The following is an 11,807-nucleotide window of genomic DNA, read 5'->3' as shown; positions in this document are numbered from 1 at the left end:
ATCAGGGAGTAGAGAAAAAAGCGCGGAAATAAAAAAGCCTCTTAATTTTTGCCAACCTCTACACTTCTACTCTACTGATTGCTTATTGACCAAAAACCCTAATTACTGAACTTTCAAAGCTTAACCTGAAGCTTAGAAAGCTTCTGAGCAGTAGAAATGCCAGACCCCAATACAGAGATGTAGGAAAATTCACCAGACCTCAGCCTGCAAATATCAGTGAGTGCTATCCACCTTGATTGCACAGAGAAGATGTATTCAGCAAATTCTCTGGGGACCTTGGGCTAGCAGAATGTAGTTAAGAATAATATAGAACTAGGGGTCAGCAAGTCAAATATCTCTGCCACTCACTAATTGTGTAACCATGGAAAAGTTACTTAGACTCTGTCCCTCGCTCTAAAGGTATGAATTTGAACAATTAAAATAACAATTGCGTTGACTGTTGACTATTAATCTTTACATACTGATGCATACATCTGTGTGTATTTGTGTGTATATATGTGAGCATATATGGGCATTTGGTAGGTTTGGATGCTCTTTTCTCTATTTTTCTTCTTATAAAACAATCTTCTAGATTATGTAATTTAAGACTCACAGCTTATAATTCATCCTTACACTATTCAAATTAACCTGATAATTATTTTATGGTGATAGTTAACATGGGATTGTTTTGATGGATAGAGTGTTAGAAATGTTTTTCTTTTCACAGAGATTTGAAGTTCAGGATAGAAAACAACACCAATATTATCAGGTATAACCCTTATTTTCATAATATAGATCCATAATCTATGCTATAAAAAGGGGAAGTTGGTTCTGTCATAAAGTGGAGAACTATCCAGGTGTCTTAAATTGATATCACACCTTTGCCTCAAACATTTATATAATTAAATTAAATTATTTTTAACTTATTTTTTAATGAATACCTATAAAGTAGTTTATGTGTTAATTTGGAAATCATCTGACTTTGTCCTTTTACTCCTGAATGACTATCCCATTATTTCAGAGATTCAGTAAGCTATGAGATGTTGAGAATTATTCTGTGCACTGGGGATTCAGTGACTGAAGAAGAGAAAGATTCTTGCCCTCCTGACATAACTGGAGAATTGTCCTTGCACTTTCCAAGTACAGCTACTTTCTAGTTATTTAGAATTGTTCTAACATTTTGTACGTATCTCTATTAATTATTTTCAGAATGCACAAGCCATGAACCCCATTGCCAGACTGCTTGTTACATGGCAGGTACATAATTATATTTATAATATAAAAAATGAGAGATTGAGCAAATAAAAATAAAAACAACTAAGAGTGGAGAATGATTGAGTCTCTATTTAGAGTTTAATTCCAAATTAGTTACAAAGTAAGTATATGTATTATTTGGTGTCTAAGCTGAAAATTGAAGAGTTAGTAGGAGTTGTCCAGAAAAAAGAAGAGAGGGGAAGAGGGAAAAAATTGGGGCAGAAGCCTGGGGTAAAATTGCCATGATCGAAGAATGTAAACTGGTTCAATGTGGCTGAAGATAGAGTAATTGGTGGTAATAGTGGTAAGGAATAGTGGTATACAGCCTTTTGCAAGAAGCAGACAAATGAACACACAGTGAGAGCAGAGTACAGAGATAGATGGAATCTGAATGTGGAAAAAAATCACCCGAGCTGTAGAAGGTCCAGAAAGACAAATTTCAAACAGATAAATAAGTATTTCAACATAGAGAAATTCTTTAATTATAAATATGGTGAAATGAGTGAAAATCCCATATATACCTGTCCTGAACATATTTTATTGAGATTTTCCAGATATAAGGCTTATAAATTCTTAGAATATCAGGATTTGATGGAACTGGAATGAGCATTTAACACAACTTCAGTCTTAGTCTAGGATATGATGGTACATTTTCAAGCAAATTATGTGTCCTTCAGGTGAATTACTTATGTAAACAAGTGGAAGTATTTTTTGTCCTTAGTCCTTTATTTGAACTACTTAAAACATTAGTAATATTTTTTCAAAATTACATATAAATTTATGAATTGCTAGTCCTTTATAATATGTTTACTGAGAAGAGAAATACATGTGTATTAATGCATTGACTCAAAAATTAATGCATTGACTCAAAAATTAATGCATTGACTCATAAACCTTCTAATCCTTTAAAGAAGTGAATATAAATAAATTTCTCATTGCAACTCATAATGTAATTTCTTTTCTTATTAAAAAAACAAAGAAAAATGTTGGACGCTTTCATGAACATGCATAACTTTTGTTAACATCTTATGAAGCAGTAATTCAAAATATATAATGTCATCCACAGCACTTCAACTGTTTATTGAATATATACATCATTATATATTCCAACCAGGTTAGTGAATTGATTTTGCAGAAGACAAAAAAAAAAAAAAATCAAACCCAAACATTTGACAAGAAAAATGCATATTGTTAAATGTATGCAAGCAAAGATCTCATAAATTCCCAAAAGCTAATAGTTGCTTCAGTTAAATAGAAACAAATCAACATTATCACGTGATGAGCAACATTCCATTGTTTTAAAACTTAAGCCAAAGTCAATTGAAGTTATAATCTATCTTACATTGATATAAGCCATTGATAGTTTGAACTGAACATGAACATTTTGATGGTGTGATTTTAATTTGATATAAATTTAAAAGCTCTGGAATTTCTTCAGACTATTGTGTATGCTTAAAATAGCTTTCATTCAGGCAAAGAAAGACTTCAAAAATGGGCCGGTCGTGGGGGCTCATGCCAGCAATCCCAGCACTTTGGGAGGCCGAAGTGGGTGGATCACAAGGTCAGGAGATTGAGACTCACCCTGGCTAACACGGTGAAACCCCGTCTCTACTAAAAATACAAAAAATTAGCTGGGTGTGGTGGCGGGCGCCTGTAGTCCCAGGCAGGAGAATGGCAGTGAACCGGGGAGGTGGAGCTTGCAGTGAGTCCATCTCAAAAAAAAAAAAAAAAAAAAAAAAAAAGAAGAATGAAGCAAGTAGGAAGCAATTCTAGAACTTCTTTCTTCAAGTTAATATGAAATGACAAAAACATGATTAATTATATGCATCGTACATTGCCTTGCTCTGTGACACACAGAATCAAATTTTTCCGGTGCCCTTTCTAAACCTTTATAAATCCCTTTCCCTTCTCCTTAGCTTGAAGTTATGCCATCCTACTTTACAGTTAATAACACAAGGAAAAGGCCTACAGGGAAAAGAGAGGGAGAAGACTGATTTTCATTAGTTTGTAAAATGATGTATCTAAATGGTTACTGAACCACAGAGTTCTGCCTAATACTCTCTGGATCTCCTGATAGGGTAAATACTGGTGGAAAAAGGAATACAGCCATAAACTGTCTCAGCACTTATGAATGATTGGACCTTTTCATTATTCCTCACTCCTCGCAACACACACACACACACACACACACACACACACACACACGCACAGAGTTCGTCATGCTACTATTAACACTATTTTTTCATTTAAAATATAGAAATAGTGTTAACATATAAATTCTTTATATATTTTGAGCTCCCATCTACATCCATTAAAGGCCTTCATTGAAATATTAATTATGCATTGTGTTTTATAATTAAACATCAAAGCTTGATCCAAGTCTAGCATATATAGTCTAATAATTCAGCCTAATGTTAGAAGAATGATTAAGAATAGTTTTGTCTGGAAGCCATTTCACCTGAAAAAAATTATTCATGAGAGCAAAATCCACATGCCTGCATACTCTAAAGGCCCAGAGGAATAGCACCTAATATTGCCTCAGAGCATAGGGGAGGTTTTTTATAGGAGTCACTGCCTGAAATAAACCTTACAAGATCCTGGTAAGCAGCTCGTCATTGTGGTGTTTGGGTGACCATAGTTGGGATGTGAGGGAGAGTCAAGGGCCTTCCAGGTTGCAGAAAAGGCACATCCACGAGAAAAGCCAGAGTGTGGGTAGCTTTCATTTCCTGTAGATGTAAGAGCAGCACATGTGAAGTTGGAAAAGGAGGCCGGATGCTACAGTAGATATGAAACTTTATCCTCTAACGGCAATGCAGAGCCACTGTCAGGCTTTTGTTTTGGAGATCTCTTCCAGCAGCTGGAAGGCAGATGGCTGCAAGGTCAGGGCAGCTGGCAGAGAGCCCAGTGAGGTGGCTGGGAGCATTGGCTATCTAAGCAAAGACGAGGAAGTCTACAAGGATAGTGATAATATTAAAAAGAGGGTTCAAAGAAGTAAAATGGGGTAATTGTATGCAGGGGAGGGGTGGTGAGGAAGAAGGAAGCTGTAAGGAAAACATCTGGATCTTCAGCATGAAGAACTAGGTGAATAACGATTCCACCTACAAAAGAATACAAGCAAAACGAGTTTTAGAAAGAACAAAGCCCACTTACAGACTTGGACTCTTAATTTCTCACAATGTGATAGAGCTAATGAATTCCACCCAGGAGAAATATGTTTTCCAAAGGAGTAACAGCTATGCATAAACTTTCTCACCTAACATTGAAAGATGATACTTTTGTTGAGACTTCAATTCAGGGTCATTACCACACCTAGGTATTCAAAAATAAGAATCAAAGTTTAGGGAGAAAAATAGAGGGAGGATATCTAAAATTAACTGTGTAAGTAGCCAAATAGGTATTGCATGCCATGGTCAGTTTCCCAAAAGCTTAACCTGTAGAAGATGCTTCACATATAATGGGTGAGCACATTTTTGTTTGTTTGTTTGTTTGTTTTTGCTAATAATAACAAACCTTACATAGTATTTGCAATGGGTTGAGTTCAAAGTACCCACTCATTTTATCCTCACATAAACCTACATTGTAGACACTGTTGTAATTCATATTTTACAAAAGAGGAAACTGAGGCCAGAAGTCACACACAGAAGTGGGCAGTGCTAGAATTCAATCATTGACAATTTGACTCTACAGTCTGTGTTATTCACTACACACGAGAATGCCTTTCTCACATTCATATGGAATAGTCTTCATTTGGATGTTCATCTTGTGCTCTGATATCATCTTAAAATGGAATTCCATTGCAGTGGCAAAATTGATGTGTTAGTATTAGGTTATTTTATATTTTAAAAATGGTAGGAGTTGAAGTATTAATGGCCCACAGACTTCAGGTCTGGCTGAAGTCCAGCTCTGCCCCCAGACTAGGTGAGGTGGGAGCTCCACCCACAGCTCCTTGTTGAGTCAGCAGTATCAGACACATGCTTGCATTCAAAATTAGCTTTGGGTGACCATATGTATTGGGTCTCAGCTATGACCAGGGACTTTCCATTTGTTCCTGGGCCACAACTACTTTTTATTTGCTTTGAGCATTTTATTCATTTATGTAAGTACAGCCTTATTAGTTAAGTAAATATTTTGTCTATTAATATAATAAGCTTGAAATTGAAAGGAATTATTATGCATGGTCTCACTGTCATTGAAAAAATTGTATCTAATGAAGTAAAACCTAATTGGTCATTTAACTAAATCCTAAACTACATAGAGTTAAATATATTTCATTGAACATACATAGCGTTCATTTTTCAGGGGATTTGCAAAGCACAGTACTAAACAAATTCATTACAATAGGTCAGGAAACACATTTGGATTTCAGAAACTATCAAATAAATTGCAGAAGTTATTTGAGAATCTAAGAAACAGTTCTAGTCATTGGGAACCTAGGGATGTACAAAAGTTTTACTATTTTAAGGGGAGTAGAGGGATGGTCTTCGCAGGAATCCACAGATACAAAAACAAGAAAGGTTTCTGAACAAATTTCCTCTACGTATTTTTGTTCTTCCTAACACAGACTTGTATACCACTATCTTCTATATTTGGAAGGCTTTAGAAATAGTAAAATAATAAAAGTTAATATTTATTGAGTACTTAAGTACTTTTCTAAGTACTTTATAAGTTTTAATTTTCTTATTCTCAAAAAAACATATACAGAAGTGTTAGTCCTAATTTACAAATACAGAAATAGACAATTAGGGAGTTTATATGAAATCATACATCTGGTAAGGGAATATTTTCAAAACGTTTAACTGACACCTTTTTCCTGTGGCGTAATTTCATTAAATTAAAAACGTGGGCTATGTTTTCCAAAAAGATAATATACTACAACTTAAACTATGGCCAGCTTAATTTATTTGAATAAAGACCATGACATACTAAAAGTATAGCAAGCACTCTTATTACTGGAAAAGTAATATGCTTGAGAAGTTTTATGAGAAATTGTTCTGCTGGAAATAGTGACTGCATTTTTAAAGTAAAATAAGAACACATGGCCTGAATTTAGGGTAGAACACTGAAGCAGATACTATTCTAAATTTCGAGCTGTGCGTCTATCATAACCTAGAGCAACAAAATTATGAGGCTTACAATTCTAAGTTGTTTCATCATATTTGTATGTTGATGAACTAAAGATCTTATTTGTTCCTTTTTCTCATCAACTTACCCTATGATGTTTTAAGTTATTTAATGTATGCAAGTAGTTTAAAGGTAGTGACGATGGTTTTATCTCTGTTCCTCTATAGCACATAGGAGACAAATTGGACACTGTTGTACAGGATAGTGTATTCTTAAGCAGAAGAAAGTCAAAGTTTGTTTTGTTTTTTCCTAATTTAAGCAACTCAACGATATTCATTACTTTCATTAATATCCATAAAACAGAGATATGTACTTTATTACATACAAAGGAAGACGTGGTATAACCAGTTTTGAAGACAGCATGCCAGTTTCCTAAAAAGTTAAACAGATACTTCTCATATGACAATTCCCCTTTACCAGCCCTTACCCTCTTAGCTTATACTCAAGATAAAAGGAAATACACATCTCTACAGAGATTAGTACACAAATACTCATAGAGTCTTTATTTGTAATAATCCCAAGCTGGGAAAATAAAAAACCATAAATCTCCATGAATAGAAAAATAGATAAACTATGGCATATCCAAACCTTGGAATATCACTCAGCAATCAAAAGGAATGAACTCATACATAGAACAATGTAGATGAATCTCAAAATGATTATTGAGAGGGAGAAGCGCTAGACGCACCCTCACCAAAAACAGTGTTCATATTGTATGAATCCAGATAGAAAATATGAACTAACTTATAGTGACAGAAAACAGATTGGTGGTCAATTCAGGGAGAGAGAAAGCAGAGAATAATGGGGAGGGGAGGTATGACAAAGGAACACAAGAAAAGTTTTAAGGGAGCACAAATTTTGTTGCAGTTATGCTTATGTGTGTGAGACTTACCAAATTATACCACTTAAATAAGTAGTTTATTAATGTTAGTGATACCTAAAAGCTTTACATTTAAAAAAACTAAATTTAATCAAGAAGAATGACTGTGAAATCAGTAATTTAATATTATTTTTAATAGGCTGAACTGTGTATCATCTGTAAGCGAAGCTATTTCTTTGCCCCCTTAGAAAGGCTACTAGAGTACAATTGTCCTATATTCACATTTTTTTCCAGAACATACTTAACAGATTGTAACTGCCCGATGAATGCAATCTAAATAATTTTGAAAATGGGTTTCTTTTATTTGCCACGTACTTGACTGACAAATATATCTTAAAATGTATTTCTGTTCTAATTTTCTTTTAAATGTCTCTTAAAGTGGATATTTAATACCCACTAATAAAAGAAAACTGCATTTCAACAGTTCTGCCAAAGTGCTAGCTTTCTTTGCCATAGTATTATTAAATTATTGATTGTTCTTTTTCAGAAAGTCAGTTTAAATTACTGTTAGTTTCCAGAAACGGGCTGATTGCACTTGCATTCTTTTATAAACTTGCACAGAAGGAAAAATGATTACCCCATTCTTGAATTTCCCCATTTCCTAATCGTAACCAAAGGATCATCCTATATATCAAGCTAATGTCTCTCCCAAACAGTTAACAACACTGTGACTCAATAGCTAAAAAATAGATATCCCAGGACTACTTGAGGAGACTATCAAAAATCTTAGAAACCATGGGCTCCACCTAGTGGCATTTTCCCAGTTGATATTATGATTTTAAATCTAGCATTTAGCTTTCTGCACAAACTATTGTTTTTATTTAAATTCCTTTAATAAAATTATAAAATAACACTGTTCTACTTAAGTATTATTATTCAGTAGATTTGTGGTTTTAATCATTTTTCTTTTTATGCAACCTTACTACTGCAGTGCTTAGTATCATGCTTTTGATTTATTTGATTATTCTAAATGGAAATAAATGGGGATCATGTTTTAATAATAAGGAAGTAGAGAGATGTATTAATATATGATAGCATTTTCTAAAAAGGGAATCCATTAGCAAGTCTATATAATTTCTAGTATTATGTCTGAAGTAACTTATAAAGGAAATGAATCTGATGATTGTATCATATAAATTATACAAAGCAGTGATCTCATGATATTTTTAAGTTCTCTGCAGCGTTTTATTTGGAGACTGTTGCTCTTTGAGACATTAAATTTCTTTACCAGAATATCATATTTTTACTTGAAAAGTTGTAATTGCACACGACTAACATTTAGGCTAAAAAGTCATTCGTTAAATGCCGATTAAGATTTCTGAAGTGGTCCTGCATTTTGCTTACCAGACAAATCAGAAGATACTTAGAGATTTAGATTGAGCAGCCTATCGAAAAAGCACATTCCATTTCCACTAGCTCAGACCATTAGGAAGATGTGGGTTACCTGACATGTCAGGAAGGGCTTTTAAATACTCTACAAAACTTCTGAAAAGCATATCTTGAGCCAGAAACTGTGCACTCATCCTCAGTTCCTTTCATCTGTACTTGAAATTGCTTTACTTCCCTCCCTGATATTCCCTCAGGTCATTTGCCAACCCACATACACGTACCTGTGAGTGTTCATGGACACACACACAGAGTTTTCCTAGTGCCTCTGATTATAGCTGAAATACATTCAGCCTTTTAACTCGTACTAAGCAGAGGGATTGATGGAAGAAAATTCCAGGGCAACCAAGGGTGGAGGCTAGGGATTGGTAAAGAAGACACTCCCGATCGAGGTTTTTTTTTGTTTTTTTTTTTTTTTTTTTTTTTGAGATGGAATCTTGCTCTGTTGCCCAGGCTGGAGTGCAGTGGTGCGATCTCGGCTCATTGCAACCTCCGCCTCCCAGGTTCAAATGATTCTCCTGCCTCACCCTCCCGAGTAGCTGGGAATACAGGCACGCGCCACCACGCCCAGCTGATTTTTGTATTTTTAGTAGAGATGGGGTTTCACCATCTTGGCCAGGATGGTCTCCAGCTCTTGACCTCATGATCCGCCCTCCTCGGCCTCCCAAAGTGCTGGGATTACAGGCATGAGCCACCGCACCTGGCCCAATGGGTACATTCTTTACCGCTTTTCAAAACTGGGTTGAGTTCCACAGTCTGCTAAGGTTTCCTGGTGCTAGCACTCATCCAGCCCTTGCTGCATGGCTCTGGGTGAGTAGATGGTGCAGGTACATCTACCCTCCCAGGGCCCTGGTGATTACTGCTGCTCTGAGTTATGTAACTCCTGCTCACTGGCCCAACCAAGCAGAATGATGATGCTACAATCACATCAGAGAAAGCCCAGATAATGATGGGCTAATGATGGACAGGGGGTACATTTTTCTTGTCTGTGTGCCCTGCATAGTTGTAGTCACGGGCATGTCAGGTGATCACTAAAGACTGCAGTAGAAAAGGAAAAGAAAAGAAACAATTCTTGTCCCCTAGACCCTGCTCTACTACTGAGTTACTACGTAACCTTGTGCCATTTGCAGTTTGAATTAAAACATAAAATTAACATGTGTAAGTATTTTCCCCCAAAACTAGTCTGTGCATGTAAAAAACAATACAGATAAATGCTAACCATCAATAGCTTAGAAGGTGCTTTTCTAAGAGTTGATTCAGGAGCATGCTGACTGCCTTTATGGATTTGAGGGCCTCCCCCACACTTTTTAGGAAGACCTCTAAGGTTTCACCCTGTGGCCAACCATGAAATTTTGAATATATTTAAGACCTAGAAAGAGGAGGACAGTGCACACTTTCTTCCCTTCCTCCCTCATTTGTTCAGGCTGATAACTAGGAAATCAAATGTAAACAATTCATGTATGAATTAAAACCAGTGCTCACAATATTGAACATTTATTTGATGAAGATGTTAAGAGTCATATGTAAAATCTAATCATATGCATATGTTTTGTGGGACACACAGGAGCCATGTGGTTCTTATGGTTAGTAGGGATTTCACATGAGAGTCTAGAAGCCGAAGGCTTTGACTATGGTTGCCATAGAGACAAACAGGCCGTTTATAGAATCCCAAACCAAGAGGATTAATTTTAATAACTTCCATCAAGAAGCAATATAGCTTTATATTTGATAGCACAGGCTCTGGTGCCAGGCTGCCGTGGTCCAAATCCTTACTCTCTGACAGATTAGGTGTGTATACTCAGGGAAGTTAATTTTCCTTGACCTTAATGCTATTATCTATAAATCTACAAAACAAATATAGCGTTAGTCCAAACATGCATGGATTATTGTGTGACTTAAGTGAATTGAGATACTTTACATATAAACTGTATATGTATGTATATACATACAAACATATGTGCACACACATAAAAGAGCAACCTGAAGCCAGGGAGTTCATAATACATATTATTTATTATTAGTCTACATAGTTATTAAGATTTGTAATGTTTTGTTATTTGTCGTGCAGAAGACAAAATGAGTGCTTTTGTTCATCTGAGCCCTCTGGATACTGTGTCATTATTTTCTCAGTATACAGATGAACACTGCTTCTTTGCTCCTTCTCCATCTTCTTGGATCAAACAATTACAAACACTTGTTTCTAAGTAGATTCTAAATTGCAGAGAACAAAAGGCTTTAACTATGTTGGTGGTGAGACACCCCTATGAAATGGAAGCTTGACCTAAGAATATGGAAGTAGTAATGTGGAAGAAACACAATCTCACTCCTTCATCAACAGGAATTTTAGGGGCCTGTTATTGGCATGACTATTATAAAGTACCTTTGTTTTCTACTTCAATCTAAATGTCTTTGTCTTTCGGCCAATGACTGGTTGATTTCTTCTAGTTTTCTCAACCCAAATTGGGAAGCTGAGAATAGCTGTGCTAAGTAATGGTGCATCTGCAGGACAAGTTGGGCAATATACCTGCCTATGGCCCATCTCCAGATTGGCTAAGCCTTGTCAAAGGCCAGCTGCCAGGGCAGGAGTTGTTAAAATTGATGGTGCATCAGAATCACCTGGAGGGGTTGTTAAAAGACAGCTTGCTGGCCCCCACCCCCCACAGTTTTCAATTAGGAGGTCTATGAGTGGGGTTTGGGTATTTGCAGTTCTCAAAGGCCTCCAGCTGATGCTTATGTCTTTATTCCAGTGACTACACTTTAAACCACCAGTCCAAAAGCAGTGACCCACTCTTTCTTAAGAAATAATTTAGGCTGCTTCCCTCTGCACTGGAGGATGTAAAAGAAACACTGTCCTTGGAAGTGGAAGTCAGTATGACACAGTATCGAGTAAATTATACCTCAATAAAGCTGATTAAAAATTAAAAGCTCGGTAAAACAGGCATTCTCTTTCTACCCGTAATCCACTGATACTTGCCTTCAATCGGAATCATGATCTCCTTCACTGCGTTCCCTTGTCTCTTAACCAAGGTTATTTAGCCTACATTTCTCTGATCTTTTTTAAGAAAATGACTCCATTCATCTACTCTCCTATTACACTTTATCTATTAGATCTCTCTCAAGCATATCTAGAAAGCACTTCAATATTGCAGAGTTCGGTATATTCACCTTAAAAACATAGATAGGAAAG

This window comes from Theropithecus gelada, chromosome 5 (assembly GCF_003255815.1).
Source record: "Theropithecus gelada isolate Dixy chromosome 5, Tgel_1.0, whole genome shotgun sequence".
NCBI classification, from domain to species: Eukaryota; Metazoa; Chordata; class Mammalia; order Primates; family Cercopithecidae; genus Theropithecus; species Theropithecus gelada.
The sequence above is the reverse complement of the archived record's forward strand: the minus strand, read 5'-3'. Positions refer to the sequence as shown.